Below are 20,859 nucleotides of genomic sequence, written 5' to 3'. Positions count from 1 at the left end.
CGCCCCCACCCCTTCCCCCTCATCTACCCCGCCAGCCCCAGGCCCCTTCCCTCTCCCCCTTCCTTCCCCCCCGCCTGCCCCAGTCAATTCCCGCCTCCCCGTCCCCCCTCACCTGTCCTGGTCCCCTGGCCCCTTCCTACGCTGCCCCCATCTACCCCGATCCCTTCCTGCCCCCTTCAGTCCACCCCAGCCCCCACCCGCCACACCCCCTTGCTGCTGCCACCTGCCCCAGTCCATCCCCGCTGCCCCAGCCTCACCTGCCCCACCCCAGTCCCCCTGCTCCCCTAGCCCTGCTCTTTCCCCACTTCCCCCACCTGACCCAGCCCCCTTCCTGCCTCGTCCCAGTCCCCCAGCTCCCCTCTTCCCCCTAGTTGTTTCCTGCCTCAGCTCCCCCCTGCTCTGCCCCGACTCCTCTCGTCTGCTCCCCCTCCCTCTCCTTCTCCCCTTCCTTGCCTGCTCCGCTCAAGTCTTCCCTTCCTCTCCCCCGCCCCTCCTTCCTTCCCACCCTTGTTCGTTCCTCACCCCCTCTTCCCTTCCCTTCCCTGGGCATCTGTGGGGAGGGGAGTTTCCCCTGTGACACCAAGAGAAACTCTCTCTCCAAGGCAGGGTCGGTCTGTCTGCTGCGGGTTCCCTGGCTGGTTGCTGGGGAGGTTTTTCAGCGGGTAGAGGCAGCTGGAGAGTGGAAAAGCAAAGCAAAGTTCATGCTGCAGCCTCCGGTAAGAATGCAGAAGTGTGACCGCCAGCCCTGCTCTTTAGCTGGCTAATCTCCCCTGTCTCTAGTGGGTCTCGTCTCTGTAGGTTACCTGCTCCTTGTGGGTTCTGCAGGCAGCTGCTGGGCTGGAACTCATTGATTCAGCCGGAGGTGTGCTGAGCCTGGCTTGGCTGGGAGCCTCTCTCCCCACAATGAATATAGCCCTGCCAGGGAAATGTCTGTTGAGCGGCTGGGACAATAACTAGTGTGCCAGGGAAGGAGCAACGCAGCTGGGGCGCGTGGGGAGCTCTCCCCCTATATATTACTGGGTATTAAGGTCTGATGGTGTGTTTCTTGGTAGCCTGGCTGTAGAAGTGCTGGGGCGAGGGTGTGATGAGAGAGGGGTAAATGGAAATGAGTAGGAATTCTGGATCATTTAGGTACCTGAGATACAGGGAACGCTGGTTTTGAAGCCAGTGGGATTGGTAGTAGACATGGCCCACAGCAGAGTCTGTGTAGAAAGGGGTTCTATGGCATTTAGACAATTCTATCAGCACTCAAATGCTGCTACCTTACTGGTGAGTCCGGGGCATGAACCCTTAGTTCCTGCAGAATCTAAGCTTTTATTCTTTTTTTTAAATAGCCCAACTTTTCCAGGACACTGAGCTCCAGTGGAATTGGTGGGTGCTCAGTGCCTTTGAAAATGGTGCCCTTAGTGGGGAAGACCCTAGTGATTTTCACTGCAGCCTTTGGGAACTTAATGTGTGGCTGTGAAACTGAGAAGAACATGTCAAATTCATGCTTAGCACAGCTCTGAGCTGCTGCAGAGGCTGGTATTGGAGCTGTGTGGGAGGCAGCAGCTGCCCAAAATATGGAGCCTGGGGGAAGGGTAGAGTAGCAGACACCCTGCCATGCAGCAGCCTCAGGAAGGGCAAGACAGCAATTCTCCCTTCTGGAGCTGGGTGGGTGGGTGTGTGTGTGTGTGTGAGAGAGAGAGAGAGAGAGAGAGACAGAGAGAGGAACAGGGGAGCAATGATACTTCCTCATGTATCAGATGCCTACAGGCCAGATGCTGGAAATGAGAAACAGAGCCCTTGAACAGTACTCCGCTAGCCTTTGTTATCCAGGAGGTCAGACTAGATCATAGTGGTCCCTTCTGGCCCTAAAATCAATGAGTCTAGATGCATATTCAGCTAATTACTATACAAAATAATAAAACTGGGCCAATATTAACAGTACTCCCCCACTTCACGCAGACCAATAACTGTCCACTCTTGTCTACTCAGAAAACTTCACACCTCGCCCCACGGAGTAGGTCAGAATTGATATCCCCATTTAACAGAGTGGGAAAGCGAAGCACAAAGTGATGACATGACTTGTCTGTATGGTCCAGCGGAGGTAGATTGGGAGCGTCTGTTCTCTGTCTCATAACACAAGAACAAAGGGACATTCATTGAAGTGAAAAGGCTGGAAATTCAAAACTGATCAAAGGAAACACATTTTCACATGGTGAATAATTAGCCTGTAGAACCCATTGCTACTGGATGCTGTTGAGGCTGAAAATGTAGCAACAAAAAGGGACTGGACATTTATATGGATATGAAGAAAATGCAGAGTGATAATAGTTAATGCTCCTGTTTCAGGGCTTTAAGCTGATCTCTCACGGTTAGGGATTAGGAGGGAAACCTTCGTGGGGGAGGGGGAAACTGGCATAATATGCCTGCTGTGGGGTTTTCTGAACCTTCCTCTGAAGCAGCTAGTTGTAGCCACTGTCAGAGACAGGATACTGGATTATATCGACCAGAAGTCTGATCCAGTCTGGCACATCCTATGTGATGGGCAGGGCATAAGAAGTTGGACAGAGCCGTACCTAGAGCTGAAGAACCTTGGCTCCCTGCCCAGTGTCCGCTCCTGCTGCCACACAAGGCTGCGGGGTCTGTGTCTTCAGCTCTGCAGCGTCCCCATGGCTAGAGCCCTGCAAATCTGCAGATCCTCGCGGCCCATGTTTGAGGATCAGATGCAGATTCAGATTTGGTATCTGCGCAGGGCTCTACCGGTGTCCCTAGCTTTGGGTGCATTCAACGTAACGCTGTATGTGGAATGAGGAGTTGGCACCTTCTTGTGACTATTTTCTCAAACTTCGATTGACGTGAAGAGGAGACTGATGCAGCTGACTAATTCCTGACGCCATCAGTTTACTCTCTAGGGAAAATTTCCTTATTGCCAAAGCGTCAAATAGAGGGCCTAGATACAGCGGTTCTCAGAACAAATTTTTTGGTGGCCTCAGAGTGCGGCCACCAACTCTTGCTGGTGGCCGCTCTCAAGTTTTTTCCTAAAATACTTAATTTAGCTTTAGGAAAAACAAATAAATATACACGGCCAAATCACTGTAATTTATGTATTGCTAGCTAATAAGTCTGCTGTGAAAAGTGATATTAACAAACAGAGAAGTATCACTATTCACAGCAGACTTACTCAGCCCTGTCAACAAGCCTGGGGAGAAATTAAGCCCTAGATGGAGTGGGGGTAAGGGGTCCGGGGAGGCGCCGGCGGGAGGCAGTGGAAGGCTGGAGCCCAAAGCCCTGTGGCCAGAGCCTGCTGCCCCGCCACCCCAGGGCTGAAGCCCAAAGCCTGGGAAGTTGGGAAACTCACCAGCTGCCTGTCCTTCAGCATTGTGCCCCAGGTATCTCCACAGGGGGAGCAGGGCCCAACCAATGCTGGTGGCCCCAGCAATCGATACCAAGGCCGGGCATCCAGGAGCAACAGGAAGGGGCTGCTATTTTGCTCCCGCCCCTTATAACAGTCCATGAGGCTGTGGCTGCAAGAAAAGCCCCTGGTGACCGCATTTGAGAACCGCTGGCCTTACACATTTGTTATGTAGAAACTGATGTTCATCTCATTGTGATGACAAAGAAAACCCACGGAGTATGAACTAATGCTGCGTAGTGGTTCTGTGTCTGCAAGGCTGCTGCTTGTATCTCTCCCAAGGCGCGGCAGTGCGGAAGGAGCAAGACCCTGGGCAGTTACACTGCAGCTGTGAGCCCCAGGGAACAGTCAAGAATCCTGTCAGTTGCACTTAGCGGCTGCTTGGGCTAAAGCTGTGATCAGCAGTAAGGAGCACTTCAGCTGTTTGCGCGGGGTGGAGGAGCTGAAAACAGAGGCAGAGGAGGGATAGGGTACAGGGTAGACTATCAAACCTCTTTTACCCTGTGTCTATTTCCTACCCCTCCCACATTCCAAAAGTACCAGGGAGTCTTTTTTTTTGGGGGGGGGGGAGGGTCTTTTTCTCTTCCATCAACAAAACAGGAGCCCAGGGCTGAGGTTGCTACTTGCCAGAGGCCGATAGGAAAGGTGGAAGCAGTTGTGCACTGTCCTTTGAGAAAGCCCTGGTAGGAATCTCCGCACCCTCTCCTTTCCCAGGAGTAGGGGGGCACTGCGCTTCCAGGTCTCTAGAGGTCCGTGCCAGTTCCTTCCGTCATGTCTAATACTGGCCTTTGTTTGCAGGTGTCTTGCAATTTTTTTTCAGGCCATGGACTGACATGTCCGTAAACTGTGCAAGCTGTTCAAGCAGAGGTGATTGTCCTACAGGGGTGTGTGTTTGTGAAATGCCTTGAGGTAAGGGGGGATATAGAAAGGTAGAATATTGCTCTTATTGGCCAGCATGTTTCTAAACACACGTGATTGCCCAGGGATGTAATGCCAGTGATGTGAGGCAGGGTTGAGCCCTCGTAGTTCAGAACACAGAAACGCGGTGAAACACATTTGAATGGACAGAGTTTAGATCTTGTTGTTTATGAATAATGATGACTGTGTTGGCTGAAATGGTCACCTTCTCTCCAGTCTGGGAAAAGCTGACACTGGATCTACTGTGAGGTTATCTAGAATGGGGAGGAGTCATTTAGTTTTTGTTCATCACCATACTTAGCTGCTCATTATTGCGCTCAGCTAAACCTCTGCTCCCTGTATGAGATGCAACAGTCTCGTTCCCTTGTAAACGTTAACACTGGAGGCAAGTCCCAGGTCTTAGACAGGATCACGGATGAGCCAGCTAGCTGGGCCACTGTGCTAGGTGGTGGGGGTCACCTGGTCAGAGTGCTTGAAGCAGGTTAAGCTGAGTCTCTGAGGCAGAAAGGGAAACCTGGACTTCCAGGGTACATCTACATTGCACTAAAAAATGTGCAGAACCAAGACTCAGACCGGGTCAGTGGGCTCGGGCTCTGGGGGTTAAAATAGCAGTGTAAATGTTCAGGCTCATCCTGGGCCTAGGCTCTGAGACCCTCCCCCTGTGGGTCTCTTATTGCAGTGTAGACGTGCCCCTGGTTTCCTAGCGTTAAGGATCGAATGAGGGCTGCAGAGGGTCATGATGTTTGGTTTGTTACTGAGGTTTTGAATGTGTCCATTTCAGCCTTTTGAGATGCTGGGGTACCATGGTGATGGGGGTTGGTGGTGGGGGTGAAAGAGGTTGTAAATGGTCGTAACAATAATATTAAAAAGGCAACACAATAAAATTCTAAAGATGGTCAGTTTTAACGTTTGATCCCAGTTGCCCCGACGTGGGCTCATCAGGGCATTGACTCCACAAGGTGCGGCAAGTTGTTTGACTGCACTTCCATTTTGTTCTTAAAAATCCTCAAGACCAGACAGAGTTGGTTTGGTTATTGTCTAAAGACACAACAATGAGATATGGAAAGGAGGTATGGGAAGCAAATTCTTGCAGTGTGTTCACCTTACACAGAAGGTGTGCTTCAAAGATTTGCAATTCAGCTAGCAGTATTCATAAGATGATTTTACAAGTTACAAAACTCTCTCTACATCCCTAAAACCCAACCCACCAGGCTGTCTCACATCCTTCACTTGTTCTGTACCTTCCTTATCTTTTTTTTTGGGTACCAACATTCCAGGTACTGGTCCTTGAAGGTACCTCCGTGGCTTTTGCCAGTGCAGAACATTAATGTATTTTGCCTCTAACAAGTGTCCCATTTTCTAATGCCAAAGCTGACTCCAGCTTTGTGAAGTGTTGTGGTGAACAGAATTGTAGGAAGAGCCTAATACATTCAGTTAACATAAGTTCCCAGCACTTAAAAAAGAATTATTCTATTAATATTGTGCACATAATACCTATCAATGTGGTGTATACTACACTTAACATATGTTTTGACTAAGAAGGGCAATGTAGGTGATTTTTTTTTTTTTTAATGTCATAAGAATTCTGGGGAAGACTGATTATGGGACTTGCCTAAGCACCTTTAATGGAGCGGGCACTGGCCTTTTATTTAAAGAGAGAACGGTTTGCGTTCATGCTGCGTCCCATCCCTTCAGCCTGCAGTTCCCTGCAAAAGCACTGTGCATTCACTGTAACTTGTCGAAGGGGTGTTTGTGGGTCCTAAAACTCTTACAGGCTTAACATGCTGGCCAAATTTGCAGCATGTCCACCTCTAGTGGCTGGTTGGCTGGAAGATTAAACTAACTGCTGCTGCCAGCTAATGAAGTTGCCCCCCTGGCTCACGTGGTAGAGGTCTGTGCTGTGCTATAGAAGGTCCTAGGTTCAAACTCTGCCTTGGATTCGAGTAGGAAGGGAGGGGATCATTACACTGGTAAGCTAGGTATGATGGGTGTGGAGAAGGAATTTACCAGTTTGTGAGCTGGTTACCTTCAGATTTTTTCCTAGGGTGTGGGGAGCCTAGGGATCTTAGCATCAATGCAACATTAGTATAAGAGCAAGTATTCTGAAGTGAAGCTTGCTCTGGCATGGTTAACGCTGCTTGTACTGCAAAGGAGGGAGGCAGGTGACTGGACACTGGTGATGTGTAGCCGTAAATAGATAACTATACAGTGGTTGCAAGATCTTCACCCTCGGTATTGTGCCTGAAGTGTGAGGCAGAATCCCCAGCTCCTTTTTTGCGATTGATATTACAAGCTAATGGCGAAAATCGCCCACTCTGTCTCCCTAAGATAACACGGTAAATAAATCGGTGGGGGAGGGGAGCAGCGTGTGTGTGGCATTAGTGGAAAAGCTATAAAGTCTGCAGCTGTATCCAGTTAGGAGGCTGGAGGAAGGAGCCAAAAGCTGATGAAAATATGCACTGAGGTAGTTAAGCAGAGTGAAAAGGGTTTAAAATATATTTCCTCTTCCAAAGTGGATTATCCTCTGCCCTAAATGAGAATGTTGCTTTTGTACAGAACTTGACTGACCCAAATGGTTCCATAATTAATCTTTGATTAATTTTTAAATTCAGTATTCCCAGCTTGAATTCTTTCTCCAAACAGTCTTTTAAATTATTATTCAATGTGTTCCATGGCAGACTGATACCGTGTGTGTGTGTGTGAAATCTACGTGGAGGTCGCTGTTTGGTTTAGTGGTTGGAACAGGGGACTGGCAGTGGGATGGTCTGGGTTCTATTTCCCCAGATGTCCCGTGCGGTGTTAGGCCCGCGTTTGAAGGTGATCCTCGCTAATTTCATGTGAGTGCCCGAATGGGAGCTGAGCTCTCTTGTGTTGAGGATAAATTGGTAGATGTTCAGGGGCTAAGCTGCTGCAATGGTATGGGCCATGTAGGCACCCAGAGAGCTGTGTTGCTACGATTGAGGGAAAACCAAGCAGTAGTCTGCTAGCTGGCTGAGGCAGATGAAGGTCACCTCCATTGCTCTCTTATGGATGCAGGATTGCAAATCTGAAACCTCGAGCTAGGGAAAGGAGCCAGCCCTGTCCTACCTGAATATCTATTTTAAAACACGTGTGGGCTACTGTAACATGCCTCTTGGTAGTCTTCTGTGCCGGGCAAACTTGCAGGTTCATTCCCCCGGGGCTATCGGCACTCATAAATCATAGCCCCTGACTTTGGGTTCATGTCAGCTTGATATAAGTGTTCTTCCTTCCTCCACTTCATCACAGCTTCATGAGCCAATGGCTTGAGAAAGGCCCTTCACCCTCGGTGTCTTGGGTGGGGTGATCTCACAGCACTTAAGGCACAGACCTTAGCCTGGCAGCAGCTGGTGTAGCAGGTAATTTGTCACCCCTATTTGATGTCTGGGGGAAACTGGCGCACAGAGAGAACAAGGATGAGCAAATGGCAGAGCCAGGAAAAGAACCCAGGAATTCTGCCTCCCCAGGGCATAACTACACTGCAAAAAAAAATCCTGCTCTTAACCTGAGTTAGCTAACCTGAGTTAAAACGGCAGTGAAGATCTGGCAACGCAGGTTAGCAGCTTGAGTTAAAACTTATAAGGTTAAAACTTACTATTAAAGCTTCTAACCCAAGCTGCCGTGCCTTCAGCACTCTTTTAACTCATCATAGTCAACTGGAGTTAAGACCACACACTAGTTCTTTTTTTTGGCTGTGTGGATATACCCCCAGCCGTGTGCTCAGATCACACCCCTTCCTTGCGTTGATTGGCCCGTCAGGGTGCCACATGGTGTCTCTTTCCCACATGCACTGGAAGAACACTCTGCCTCCAATGGTTAACTGTGTCAGCTTTTCATCATCTAAACCCAGCTTATTATTATATTGCCATTGAACACAGGCCCCCATGCACTGGAGTCTGTGCAGCCAGAACTGTTCGGAGCAAGCTGGTTCTTCCACTCTCCACTACTCAACTTAGTGCTGTATCTTTCCTATTTAACCAAACACTTGAATGATCCTGCTCTCCCTGCGATGCAAATTCTTTGCCGCCTCCTTTGCCTAAGCACTACTGAGCATTTCAAAGGCTTTTTCCCGTTGTGGGTATTAACACCTGTGGCCTAAGCAAACCTTCCTCCTCTTTGGCATGTGTCTGCTGGGAATTCAGTGGACTCCATACTCCTGAGCTAGGTACTCCCGGCTGTGGTGTGATATGGCCCCCTTGTCTCAAGAATGTGTCCCTGGCTCTGGCACCGGCTTATTGGAACATATTTTACACACCCAATAAAACTCCCACTGGCGTGTGTGTATCGACAGGATCGGTCGGCTGGCAGCTTGCATGTGGGCGTCCGTGGTTCTTCTGTGGTTGGCTGTTAAGTCACTTTTTGGCCAGATGGCATGGGATCTCCATGCCACTGACTCAGAATAAGCTTGTGTGGATGTGTGCATTAATCAGTTACGTCACTAAGCTGGATACCTCCGCACAAGCTTATTCCGAGTCAGGATCGTACTGCACACATCAGCTGTGTGGCCAGATACACATAAGCGCTGGTAGGTGTGATGGTTCCTGGGGATACCCTGGTTTATAAGTAGGGCCATACTAAGTTCACGGTCCATTTTGGTCAATTTCACAGTCATAGGATTTTAAAAATAATAAATTTCACGATTTCAGCTATTTAAATCTGAAGTTTTATGGTGTTGTAATCATAGGGGTCCTGACCTAAGTTCCCTCTAAGCTGCGCAGCCGCACAGCTGCCTATTAAGCCCTGCGCAGGGGCTCAGGGCTGTGGCAGGGAGTGGTGCCTTTCCCCCAGGACAGACCTGTTGCGGCAGGGAGAGATTGCTGGGGAGAGTCCTCTCTCCCTGCCATAGCACCCAGGCAGCTTGCACCCTAAATCCCTCATCTTCAGCCCCACCCCAGAGCCTGCACCCCCAGCCGGAGCCCTCACCCCTCCTGCACACCAACACCCTGCCCCAGTCCAGACCCCCATCCTGGACCCCACGCCCCTCGTTCCTAGCCCCAGCTGGAGCCCTCACCCCCTGCACCCCAACCCTCTGCCCCAGCCCTGAGCCCCCCCTCCCACACTCCAAACCCCTTGGCCCCACCCCCACCACATGAGTTTTGTTATATGCACCAATATGGAGGTGATGTGTCACATATCACCTCCATATTGGTGCAGATAACCAAATTCATTCTGCACATGCATGGGAAAAATTAGAGGAAACACTGGTCCTGACCCAAAAAGGAGGTAGGTGCGTGTGTGTGTGTGTATGTGTCAAGTTTTTTGATGGGTGGGGGGGGGTTGCAGTACTGCTACCCTTCTGCACTGCTGCTGACGGCGGCGCTGCCTTCAGAGCTGGGCGGCTGGAAAGCACTGGCTAGTAGCCCAACTCTGAAGGCAGCACTGCCGCCAGCAGCAGCACAGAAGCATGGCATCAGATAGCATTGCCACCCTTCCTTCTGCCCTGCTACTGGGGGCGCGGCCTTCAGAGTTGGGCGCCCGGCCAAGAGCTGCTGCTTTCCGGTCACCCAGCTCTGAAGGCAGCGCAGAAGGGAGGCAATCTGGCAAGAACAGGGCTGATATTACAGAAATACACATCCCTAAGAAGTGCTAGGCACAGAGCACTCACACAGACACATTCCTGAAGAGTGGTACCAGAACACCCCAATATCCAGGATGGTACAAACACATTCCCCAAGGATAACAGGAACACGCTGACCCCTCCTAAAAGATCAGGTCAGGATGACCGTGTGATCAATAGAGATGTTTTGATCGAACCAACGTGTACAAGGTGATGGGTGATAACTAGCCACGTCAGGGGCCAGTAACTAACCATGTCAGAGGCAGTACTAATTTGTTTGATTCAGGGTATAAAGATGTATCTCCGAGGGAGTATCTTTGTCCGGCCGAGGTGGGAATGGAAAGTCCCACCATTCACTGAGCTGTGTCCATTGTCATGGGCATACATGTCTTAGAATCCTCGTCGAGTTTGCCAGGTGCTATTACCGAGCTCTGTCTACAATAAACCTGGCCTGGTGCCTTCATACCATAATGGATCTTGTGGTCATTGGGCAGTTTGCATGAGGTCTGCTGTGCCAGCTGTCTGTGCAGAGCTGGGGCAGCATGCAAGGAGAACACACACACGCAGCCAAACAGCTAACACCCTGCAGTTTCTTTCTTCCTATAGATTTCCTCTTTTGTTGACTTCACAATCTCTCTATTTGCCCGTGGCTCATTGTGGATTGTCTGCCTCCCACTGTTGCACAATGAGCCACGGGCCAGATAGGGATACATCTCCGTGGCATGTCACCTCCTGGTGACCTGCCTTAACTCCAAGCCCATAAGAGCATAATTTTCAGCCTAGGCACAGAACTCTTTAGATAGTATCTGTATGTACATCTCATAATGATTGTTGACCAGCAGGCTACTGGCTCTCAGTTTAGATCTCACGTGCCACCCTTTGGTGAACTATTCTGCAGCTATCTGACCTAGGAGATCCCCTGTAAATCCCTCTGGAGCCCCTGTGCCCTCTGCTCGTGGGCACCAGTTGGTCCCTGGGTGATGGTAGGGATCAAATCCAGGGACTTCAACACCAAAAGCACAAGCGCCGACTGTCTGAGCTAGGAGAATAACTCTTCTGGCTGTAAATCCGAGGCTTTGATAGTCACCAGGGCCAGTCTTAGAGGGCGGACTGATCGTACTGCCAAGCTAGGATATTGCATGTGCGCTGCCTGCTGTATCCATGCCTCGGGGTACTTCCCCCGGGCCAGGATTTGACAATGAGCATGTGACACCTACCTTAGCTGTAAGAAAAGGAGTACTTGCTTGTTGCTAGGTATTTGACCTAAGGGCATGCTTTACTGCCCTGCGTTCCATCCTAGTGTCTTCACGCTTTCATGAGCAGTAATGAATGAACCCTGCTTCAGCGGCAGTGGTGGTGGGTGGGGGAGATTAAGGCATGGAGAAGTGAATTGACTGTACAGAGGGAATCTGGGTCCGCACCTGAATTGGAACCCAGGAGTTCTAGGCTCCCTGTCTCCTGCTCAAGGTTATGCTGGCTGTCTCCTGAACTGTCAGGCTGCAGCTTTTTAAATCCATTATTAAGCTAGAATCTGGCACTGGCTGGGCAGTACTGAGATCTGAGCCTCGTGTTCACACCCCAGGAGAAGTGCAGAACAGACAGCAGCAGGTCCTCTTCCTGAGGCAATGACTGTCTCCAGAGGGGAGAGAACTCCTGTCTGATGGCCCACTCAATGCGGGTTCTGCTGGCAGTGCTAAAAGAGGGGCACATACTCTGTGGGTGTGGAGGGCATTTGTGTGCTGGGAGCTGGGCTAAGCTGTTGTCCCGTGCTAGTCACTAAACAGCCATCAGAGGCATAGGCGCCAACTTGCCCCGGCGCCGGTGGGTGCTTGTGCCCCATGGCCCCGCCCCGACTCCACCCTTTCCATGCCCATGCCCCGTCCCCATTCCAACCCCTTCCCCAAAGTCTCTGTCCCCACCCCAGCCCCGCCTATTCCCTGAACGCATTGTGTTCCCCCTCACTCCCAGTTCTTGCCGTGCGAAACAGCTGTTTCGCGGCACAAGCGCTGGGAGTTTGGGAGAAAAAGCGAGCATGTGGCACGGGTCAGAGGCAGAGGTGAGCTGGCGGGGCGGGGAGCTGCTGGTGGGTGCAGAGCTCCTGGCTTGCGCTCGATTCACATCAGTGACTTAGAGATGAAAGACGGCTTCTTATCTCCAGCTTTCTGGGGCAGGAAGTGCAGCTATTTCTGAATATCGTGCAGCTAGAGAACTTCAGTGCGTGTCCTGAACAGGTTTGAACTGAAAGCACAGACAGATTTTATCTACCTGATGCTTTCTTTCTAGACTGACTGTCCTTTCCTAGCCCTGCCGGTATTCTCTAAATCCTAGCTGGAGGCAGTGTGAAATTGTAAGCTATGCTGACTGACTGACTGCTCCGAGGAGAATACAGTATGTGCTCAGCTGCCGGTTCCGCAGCAGCACGTACGTATCTTGCTGGGCAGGCGTTAATCTCTGACATGTTGCTCATGCCAGTCACATACCCACAGCTGCACTCTCCGGGCTGGGTTCCCTCCTGTTGTCACTCTCTGATGAGACGGTTAGACTGGTGCTTCGTGGAGGTGAATGGAGCCAATACAGAGCAGGCATCTAAATATGGGATCTGGTTCGCTATTGTTGCACCAGTGTTGTGTTTGTCTTGGATAATGATAGCTGTCTAGTTTGCCTCTCAACTCTAACAGCTTTGTTAAAGGCAACCTTTGCAGGGAGATAGACAAATGAGGTTCATCTCAGTTTTTTGGTGCTTTGATGCATATTGTGGTCCTCAAGAGTTTTTGCAGGCCAAGTTTTGCTGCTTGGGTTTCTGTACATTAGATATTGGGAAGCCGGTTTGGAATACTGGAGAATTTAGGAAGCTTAAGATATAAGCATCACAAAGGAAGCGAAACTGGATTCATGATGTGGGAAAGTGATATTAAATTCGGATGGTTTAAAACTATTTTTGGCATCTGTTGAACTCAAATGCCCAATAAGCAGTTTGGAGAAAAGAGCTTGCTGTTAAAGATTCAGAAACTGTAAGGAAAGGCTAAGAGCTGCTTGCCGTTCATATCCAAGACCTCCACTTATGCCCTCTTACAAGGGGAGACAAAACTTGACATTCCTGCTATATCTGTTATGTGAAAAGCAAGAAAAAAACCCTACTTTATATGCCATGAGGCAGCAAACAGGGCACGACCCTTTGCAGGTCCCCTTTAAGAGAGTAATGGACCTATGAAAGCAGAGGAGCTGCCATGCTCTCGATACTGGAGACCAATGCAGGCTGACTGTCATCCCAACGCTGCCCACCACAGGTCCCTTAGCTGACTTAGTGGCAACGCCCCACCAGTGGGATAAAAGACAGAACCATCTGGCTCTCCAGAGACGCTGTTAGTGGCTGATCAGTGACCACGAGGGCCCTTGCTGTGACTTAGAAAGGTCTGAGAGTCGATTAACCCTTTCATAGGTATTAAAAAGCTGTACTCTGGTGGTCCTTCATTGTATATACCTTCTCAGAGGAAGGTTTTGTGGTTAAGGCACTCAGCTGGGTCTCTGGGGGTTTGGGGTCAATTCCCACACCTCTGCCACACACTTCCTGTATGACCTTGGGTAAATCACATAATCTCTGTGGGCCTCGATTCTCTCTCTGTAAAATGGGATTAATAATCTCTTCTTTGTCTCTTTAAATTGCAAGCTGTTCAGGGCAGGGGCTGTTGCTGTGTGCGTGTGCACAGCATCCGGTGCAATAGGCCCCAGAGCTCAGCTGGGGCCTTTGGGTGCCACTTGGATACTACTAATAAATAACACCTGAGGGCTGGGCTATTATTCCAGCTGCTGCTCTGGGGTCCTCTGTACTCTTTTGTGGCTGCCTTTCCCCAACATAACTGATTTTCTCCCCTGAAGCCCGATCCTTTAATATTTGGTGGGGTGAAAGGGTTAACGCAGTGTCTTAGCTGCCCATCTTTGGATGGAGAGCATCTCAGACCATAATTAATGACCAGTGAATACAGTTACTCCATCAAATTATTTACTGAACCTGGTCCATTAGAAGCAAGCTATTAAAGAGCAAAGCAGATGCACTTAGGAGTTCAGCTAATGTTCCCTCGCCTTATATCATTTCATTCCAGCTTGCGTTCCCTTGTGTGATTTGCTGAATGCGTGTGGCCAGCCTTGATTGCCTTTTGACTGTCGCTGTGCGTTGCATTATGCATCCTGTTGGATCTTCCACCGAGAGGCTAGAGCTCGGCCTGTTTCAAAATAATTCTGCCTGCAAGCCTTGGGTGAAAGGAGTCGCTCTGCAGCGAGTGTGGTGTCTGTGCTGGATTTGCAATAAGTGACCCTGGTGGGGTGTGCAGCCAGGTGATGGAGGGGTTCAGAGCTTGCAAGGTGGGGCGAAAGGGAAGGCAATCTGCCCTGCTCGCCTGAAACTGCCAGCAGTGGGGTGAAGCCCTCCTGAAGGACATGAGAAGAAGCAGGAAATAAGGGACAGGTGCTTCTAGGCTCTCTCTCTGGCTTTAAGGAGATGGGATTGGGGGGGAGGGGAGGGAGAGGGGCAGGGGCAGGACCTTCTCCATCCTGCCTGCTTGTTTAGGAAGCTTGAGGCCAGAGGCCTAGTCCTAGGACAGAGACATTTATCAGTGGGTTTAAGATGATTAAATCCAGAGGCATTGTGATCTGGGGAGCTGAGTAGGTCTGGAGGTAGGGGTCCTGGGTTCTGCTACTCTCTGGTCATGTGGCTTTTGGCAAGCCACTTCCCCTTCCTGTGCCTCGTTTTCTCTGTAAAGCAGGCATATGAGATCCTCTTCACTGAGTGAGGTGCTAGAAGTAATTGTGTGTAAAGCCCTCGGTGATGGAGTAATGCCCTGTGAAATGTATCTTTGTTAACTGTCCCGAATGCACCAGGCGAGAGCTGGCTAGATGACCCCCGACGCTCTCTGCATGTTCTGTCCCCTTCCTCCTAACAGGTGGTACCCAGCAGAAGAGCTTCATCCTTCTCCATTTTCTCCAAGTCTGTTAAACTCGGAGAGAAGTTCTAGAGCGACACGGCCAGCACGTGCCTGCTGTGGATACGGGTTGTGATGTTCCTCAGACACTGTGTTCTTAGTCAAGAAGCCATCCTCCCCCACTTCCCGAGTCTGTCTCTCTCCGTCTGCCTTGCTGTCTCATCAGCCCCTCTGTGCATCCTGTGCCAGCCATATCGCTGCACGGCATTGCCTCGGCTGCTTCCCACTTCTCCTCTCTCGGCTTTTTATCTTTTTTCCTCCTCTGTCCCCGTCCCTCCCCCAGTTGGTGTTGTGTACTCGCCATGGCCCCGATCTTACGGCAGGATCTGCCTGGGCAAACCTCCCCACGCGCGTGACGCCCTGTTGACTTCATTGGGACTCTGCTTGGGGGCAAGATTGCCCGGTCCAGTTGCAGACTTGGGGCTTGTGTGCCCTCCGTGGAGTGGGTGAGCGGGTTCAGCGAGGAAGGAGCAGTCAGCCCTGTAGTGAGTGGTGGTTCCTCCTCCAGGGGGCAGTCTTGAGGCCAAGAATCCCTGGGGTAGAAAGAGAGCCAACCCGGGCTGGGTGAGAGAACAGGCCTGGCCCATTTGGGTGCAGAGACCATCTTCCTCCCCAAAGGAGGGTAAGATGGGTGAGTGTGTCTCTGGGTGTACATGCACACACCCCGAACCACAGCCATCTCTCCCTCTTGGTGCCTGACTGTGTTCCTTCCCCAGCCTGCAAGCTTGTGTGAAGTCTTGTTAACTCCCTGCCTGCTGGAGTGGTGTGGCCTGCACAAGCTGTGTCTCTGAGCCATCCAGGTGACACCTAGAGATTATTATTTCTGTTATGGTACCGCTTAGGAGCCTCGCTCGTGGAGCAGGGCCCCATTGTGTCAGGCGCTGCACATGCCCATAGTAGAGAAGACAGTCCCGGCCCCAGAGAGCTCCCACTGAAGTGTCAAATGAGGTGTGTGACTCGCAGATGAGCCAAGCTGGGGGGTTGGGAGAACGAGACCAGAGTAAGAGTTCAGCAGAGAAGCAGCTGGCTCCGCTCACCCCTTCCTTAACTACTGCGGGTCACTGAGTGGCACCAGGTTCAGTCACCTCGGCTTTGGCTTGAGTTTGTGATGTTCTCGAGGTCCAAGGTTCTGCTGTCTCATTACTGATCCTCCCAGCGAGCCTGTTCCCCTCGCACCCCTCTGGAAAAGGCAGAAAAACGTTACCAACTCGCTGGGTTCTGCTCCTACAGCCTGTGCCTGAAGCCTGCATCCCTCTGACGGACCTGTGTGTGACCCTGGCATGGTAAGGTGCTGCCCTTCAGCCCCCTCAGTGGCCCCTTGGCTTTATGCCCTCAGCCCTCCTTCCTGCCCCTCTGACTTCCTCACCAATCTGGGTTTCCCTCACTGGCCTAATCCCATAAATCTTCAGTACATCCTCTCCCTCCCTCCTGGTCTCCCCACAGGATGCGGGGGCATGAGTACGCTTGGTGCTGTCTGGTCTAAGGGTGCCAGGGCTACAGAGCACTGTATCCTGCTGTCTTAGTCCTGTCTCCGACCTGCCAGACTGTCTCCTGCACCCGGGGCAGCTCTGGATCCCACCTGGGCCCTTCTGAGAGTAGGCGTGGGTGCCCATCCCAGAGACTAAAGGGAGGCTGGCCCAGTGGTTCAACTCCTGGCTCTGCCGCAGACTGCCTGTGTGACCTTGGGCCAGTCACTTAGCCTCTTGGTGCCTCAGTTCCCATCCGTGCAATGGGGATAAAAGCACTGGCCTGCCTCCCTGGGCTGTTGGGCAGATAAATTCATTAATGACTGAGTGGTGCTCAGGTGCTACGGTGATGGGGGTCAGATAATTAGTTAGATCCCACCCGTACCCCGCGCTCTTGGAGCATGCCAGCCACTGGGCACTCAGGCCACGTGGGCACATGAAAATCCCAGCTCACTTGGGTGCCTGGTGGCTTACCGCCCCTCCCCCCCCAAATGTTAAGGCTGTTTGTAAACCTCCCTGGATATGTCTGGCCTGCAGCTGGCAGCGACCCTAAGAGCAGACATGGTCATGCTGCCAGGGCTTGTGCCAGCATGCTGACATAGCAGCATACCAATTGGATTGGGCAGCTGCTCAGACTGTTAAGCCCACCCCACCCCCTGGGTCTTAACTGGGCTGGCTGGCCTGAGTTCCTGCTGGATCCGCAGTGTCCACCCTGCTCCAGCTCCTGCAGGCTGGGGGGCTTGCTCCCTGCTGCGGTGTATAGATTGTGACCCTTCAGTATTTTAAAAATGCTTTTAAATCCTCTGCTAAAGGGCACCCCAGAAATGGTAGAGTATAAAACGAACAGGCCTTTGGGACCTGCTCACCATTCACTTGCTATGGCCTAGTTCTGGGTTCGATGGATGTCATGTTCAAAGGAGTGTTTTTTTTTCTTTCCTCCAATTCCACCAAGGATCTGGGGTTTTCTTTTTTCAATAAACCCTTCGCATATATGCATCAGATAAGGTCCTGCTGCTGGTGGGAACAGACAGATTCCAAACCAGATACAGGAGACAATAATAGCTGCAGATTTTGTATATATGAACCAGGCAAGTCACAGGATTCTGTGTCTAAACGTGCCTAGCTTGGCGTGGAGCTGGCTTATCAAAGGAGTGATAAAGGGCCTTTTCCCTCTGGGAGCTGTGCTAGGATTCAGGTGCCTGGCTGCACCAGTGCAAACCTCTAGTGTAGATGCAATTGGCATCAGTGCTGATAAAGCTGCCCTGGTGTAAATCATGTGTGTGCGAGGGCTTTGCCTGGGTGCAGTGACATCCAAGGGCAGCAGTGACCGTATTATTGGCTCCATGGAGGCCTCTGTATGGAAGGAGCCTGGAAGAGTCAGTTCAAGTTCCTGGGCACAAAGTGTCCATGTGCGACTGCCTCCATCAGCAGGGATTGAACTGGGGGCCTCTGGAGCTGAAAGCATCAGGCTTCTCGAGCTTGAGCCACATAGTGTGGCTGGGACTGTAAGGAACTGGTGTCCTGTGTGGATCAGCCACAGGAGGAGATGTGTAAGGAATCTGGTCTGGTGGGTCAGACCTGCTGCTTAAAGTGCTCTGTGCCCTCCTGAATTGTGATCTTGCTGGGGACAGGCACTGTGTGTTCTGCATTTGTCCAGCGCCTAGCACAACAAATGCAGTGGAAAGTCTCAATTTAAATCTGAGATTTAAATCAGCTTTTCCATTTGTACTTCAGTTATTTTCTGAAGAGAGGTGCATTCTCGTTGGTTGATATAACCACCAAACATGTTGATTTACAACTAAATAGAGCCTTTATGCTAGATTTGGTACATCTTTTTGTTATTTTGGAGATTAATTAACTTTATACAGCTAATTGAGCAATTACATAGCTTAATATTTTCCAATTCTTCTTGTACATGTTTAGTGTGTTAGAAAATAGTGAATGACATATTGCTTGTTTACTGGATAATTAACTTTTTGCTCATGATTTGTATCAAGCTCCATTAGGATGTGACTGGAATTTAATTTAAAACAGTGAATAACATTTATTTTTATTAAAGAAAACAACCTGGGGTGTTTTAGGTACATAAACTTCTCATCAAAACATGTTTCACATTTACAGCTACATGATTTCTTAAACAGAGGAATTAACTGTAGTCAGTGAATTAAACGGATTATTTCAGCTTAGCCAGGGAAAAATTTCAAATATGCCTAAATGAAAGTGACTGGAGCTTAAAAGGCCTCTTGAAAATGAGACAATAGTCTCCTGAGTTACTCAGGCTTTTTAAACTAGTAGATCTTATCCACTCCCTCCAAGTTTGTATTCATAGACTGGAAGTCAGATAAGTTTTCCTGATTTTTTTTCAACTCCTAATCGATTTCTCAACTTTGAACGAATTAGTCCAAATGAAGGAAATATTCTTTGCCTGCAGAAAAGCCTACTGCTGTCAAAAGCTGGTTTAGCTCTTCAACATACTCTGGTTCCAGGTGCTTAGCTAATGACTTCCACCAGTTCACTGCTGTGACTTTCTTTAAAAACATAATCAGCAAACATGTATTGCTCAAGTAGTTCACCTCCGCTCTGCTGCTGCTTCAGCAGTTATCCCGGGACTTTGGGTTGAGAATATTCGCGAGAAAATGAGGTGGAGTAAGTGCTTGATCCATCTGCTGCTTTGCTGCTTGCAATCTAACTCTGATGCTGGGTATTTCTTTCTTCAGTGTCTCTTGAGGTTCTTGCCATATGCCGGCAGTACAGCAGCAATCTTTGTGCAGTTTGTCCAAGGCTATGGAAGTAGGTTTCAGTATATTGGGCAGATCTTCTACATTTCTCTTTAGTTGTTGATGACTTTGGCTGTGATTGTCACAAATTTGCTTCACAAATTGTCATCAGAATAGATCAGTTCTTAATAAATAGCTCAAAAGCAGTCAACCGCTGAAGTCCATTGTCTCTCTTGGGGGGGAATTAGTTCAGATCCTCCTGCTCTTTTCAGTGAAGCAGAAGCAAAGTGGTTGTCATGGAAGTATTTTGCAGTTTCAGCAACATTCTCCTTTATTCCTGGAGGTGCACTCAAGTCTTTGGCTAAAAAATATGTCCGATGAGCGCTGCACCCATATGTTATAAGTTTTCACGTTCCCTTCATTACCTTCTTCTAGGTTTCCTCTCATCTTTGCTACATTTGTGGCATCACCTGTGACAAAGCTACACACTTGAATTTCTGTTCAGTGTTAGAGTTTTTATTGCTACTTTTACGTATTTTGCTGTATGGGGACTTCCTGATGGATCAATTGTTTCTGTAAGATAGACCAGTGATTCTCAACCTGTGGTCCGTGCACCACATATGACACTGTCTAAAGGGTCTGGGACAGACGTAGACTGGAAACGGACTGAACAGAAGTCAACTATATATACAGATAATAGATTTCCAAAGGGGTCTGCCTCCATTTGAAAATATTTAGGAGCAAATGAAAAAAAGGTGGTGAACCACTGAGAGAGACCACTCCATCATCTGGCTCACAAGCGCATATCACTGGATTATTATGTACATTGCTCTTCCCATTAAGACCCAGATTACCACATTTCCCATCAGGTTTTTTTGCACGCTGTTCAGTTTCATACGCTGCATCCAGCAACGTCCGCTCTGCGGGGTGGAGTGTAGCATGGTCCTAATGATTTCAGCCACCTGGTTCAATGTTTGTTCTGAACAAGATGAAAGGGAGATTCTTTTGCTTAAAGGAACAGGGCAATATTTTCATCAATGGAGTCTTGCTGAAATTTGCTGGTCCTGATTACGAACTCACCCATGGTTTCATGGGATGATGAAGAAAGTCTTTTGATACAGGCATTTTCCTGGCGGAGGTATGTTTAGTTGCGGCTCTGCTGGTGTTGCCAGCAGATGACTCTGAAGCTGTAGATGTTGCAGATGATGGATGTTCATTATGTCTAAGATGGCCCCTGAAACGATGGTTTTTTTTTTTTTGTTTTTTAAGCCAGTCTCACTAATTGTTATCCAGTGTACTGCTTTAAAAAGAATAAGAGATTGCAAATGGACGAATCCTCCTATTTTAGCTGCTTGTACCACTGTTTAGATGATATCATTTATTCTAAACCCAGTTTTATAGGGAAAATAATAAATCATAATCCTTATCTAAATCTATGTGAACCCTTATCTCTAGCAACATATCAAACAGCTTGGGGGGGAAAGATGTTTTTTAAATGTTAGAATTCATATGTGCCCAATAAAACTTTACTTTTAAACAGGAAATCTTCACCTCGGAGGTTTGATTATACTAAGCAATAAAAGAAATCATTTCAGAAGTCCAACAGTAACAGTAAACTGGTATTTAATAACATACCAATTCTAGTATGAATTTCAAAATGTGTTCATAAGTAATTTCACCAAAACACAGATTTATGACAATCTAGGTTCTCATTCACTAGCAGAGTCAAATGTCCTAGGCAGTCTGTAAGAACGATGCCAAATTAAGTTTACTAACCAGTTGATTCAGCTTGTTCAGACAAGTCCATTTG

At 49.3% G+C, this 20,859-nt stretch overlaps 1 protein-coding gene across 5 annotated transcripts in view; it reads left to right on the top strand.

The window, feature by feature from the left end:
- Positions 1-225: 225 nt before the first annotated feature.
- ADISSP (adipose secreted signaling protein) overlaps positions 226-20,859 on the top strand; it is a 142,545-nt gene continuing 121,911 nt past the window's right edge. The window contains exon 1 of one of the 5 annotated variants that reach the window (XM_077816076.1): positions 226-716. The gene's annotated coding sequence lies outside the window, so the exon portion shown is untranslated. Of the gene's footprint in view, positions 717-6,191; positions 6,286-20,859 lie in introns of those variants that run through there. The other 4 variants (XM_077816073.1, XM_077816077.1, XM_077816074.1 and 1 more) reach the window with 4 other exon arrangements.

Source organism: Eretmochelys imbricata, chromosome 4, assembly GCF_965152235.1.
Source record: "Eretmochelys imbricata isolate rEreImb1 chromosome 4, rEreImb1.hap1, whole genome shotgun sequence".
Taxonomy (NCBI): domain Eukaryota; kingdom Metazoa; phylum Chordata; order Testudines; family Cheloniidae; genus Eretmochelys; species Eretmochelys imbricata.
The sequence above is the reverse complement of the archived record's forward strand: the minus strand, read 5'-3'. Positions and strand labels throughout refer to the sequence as shown.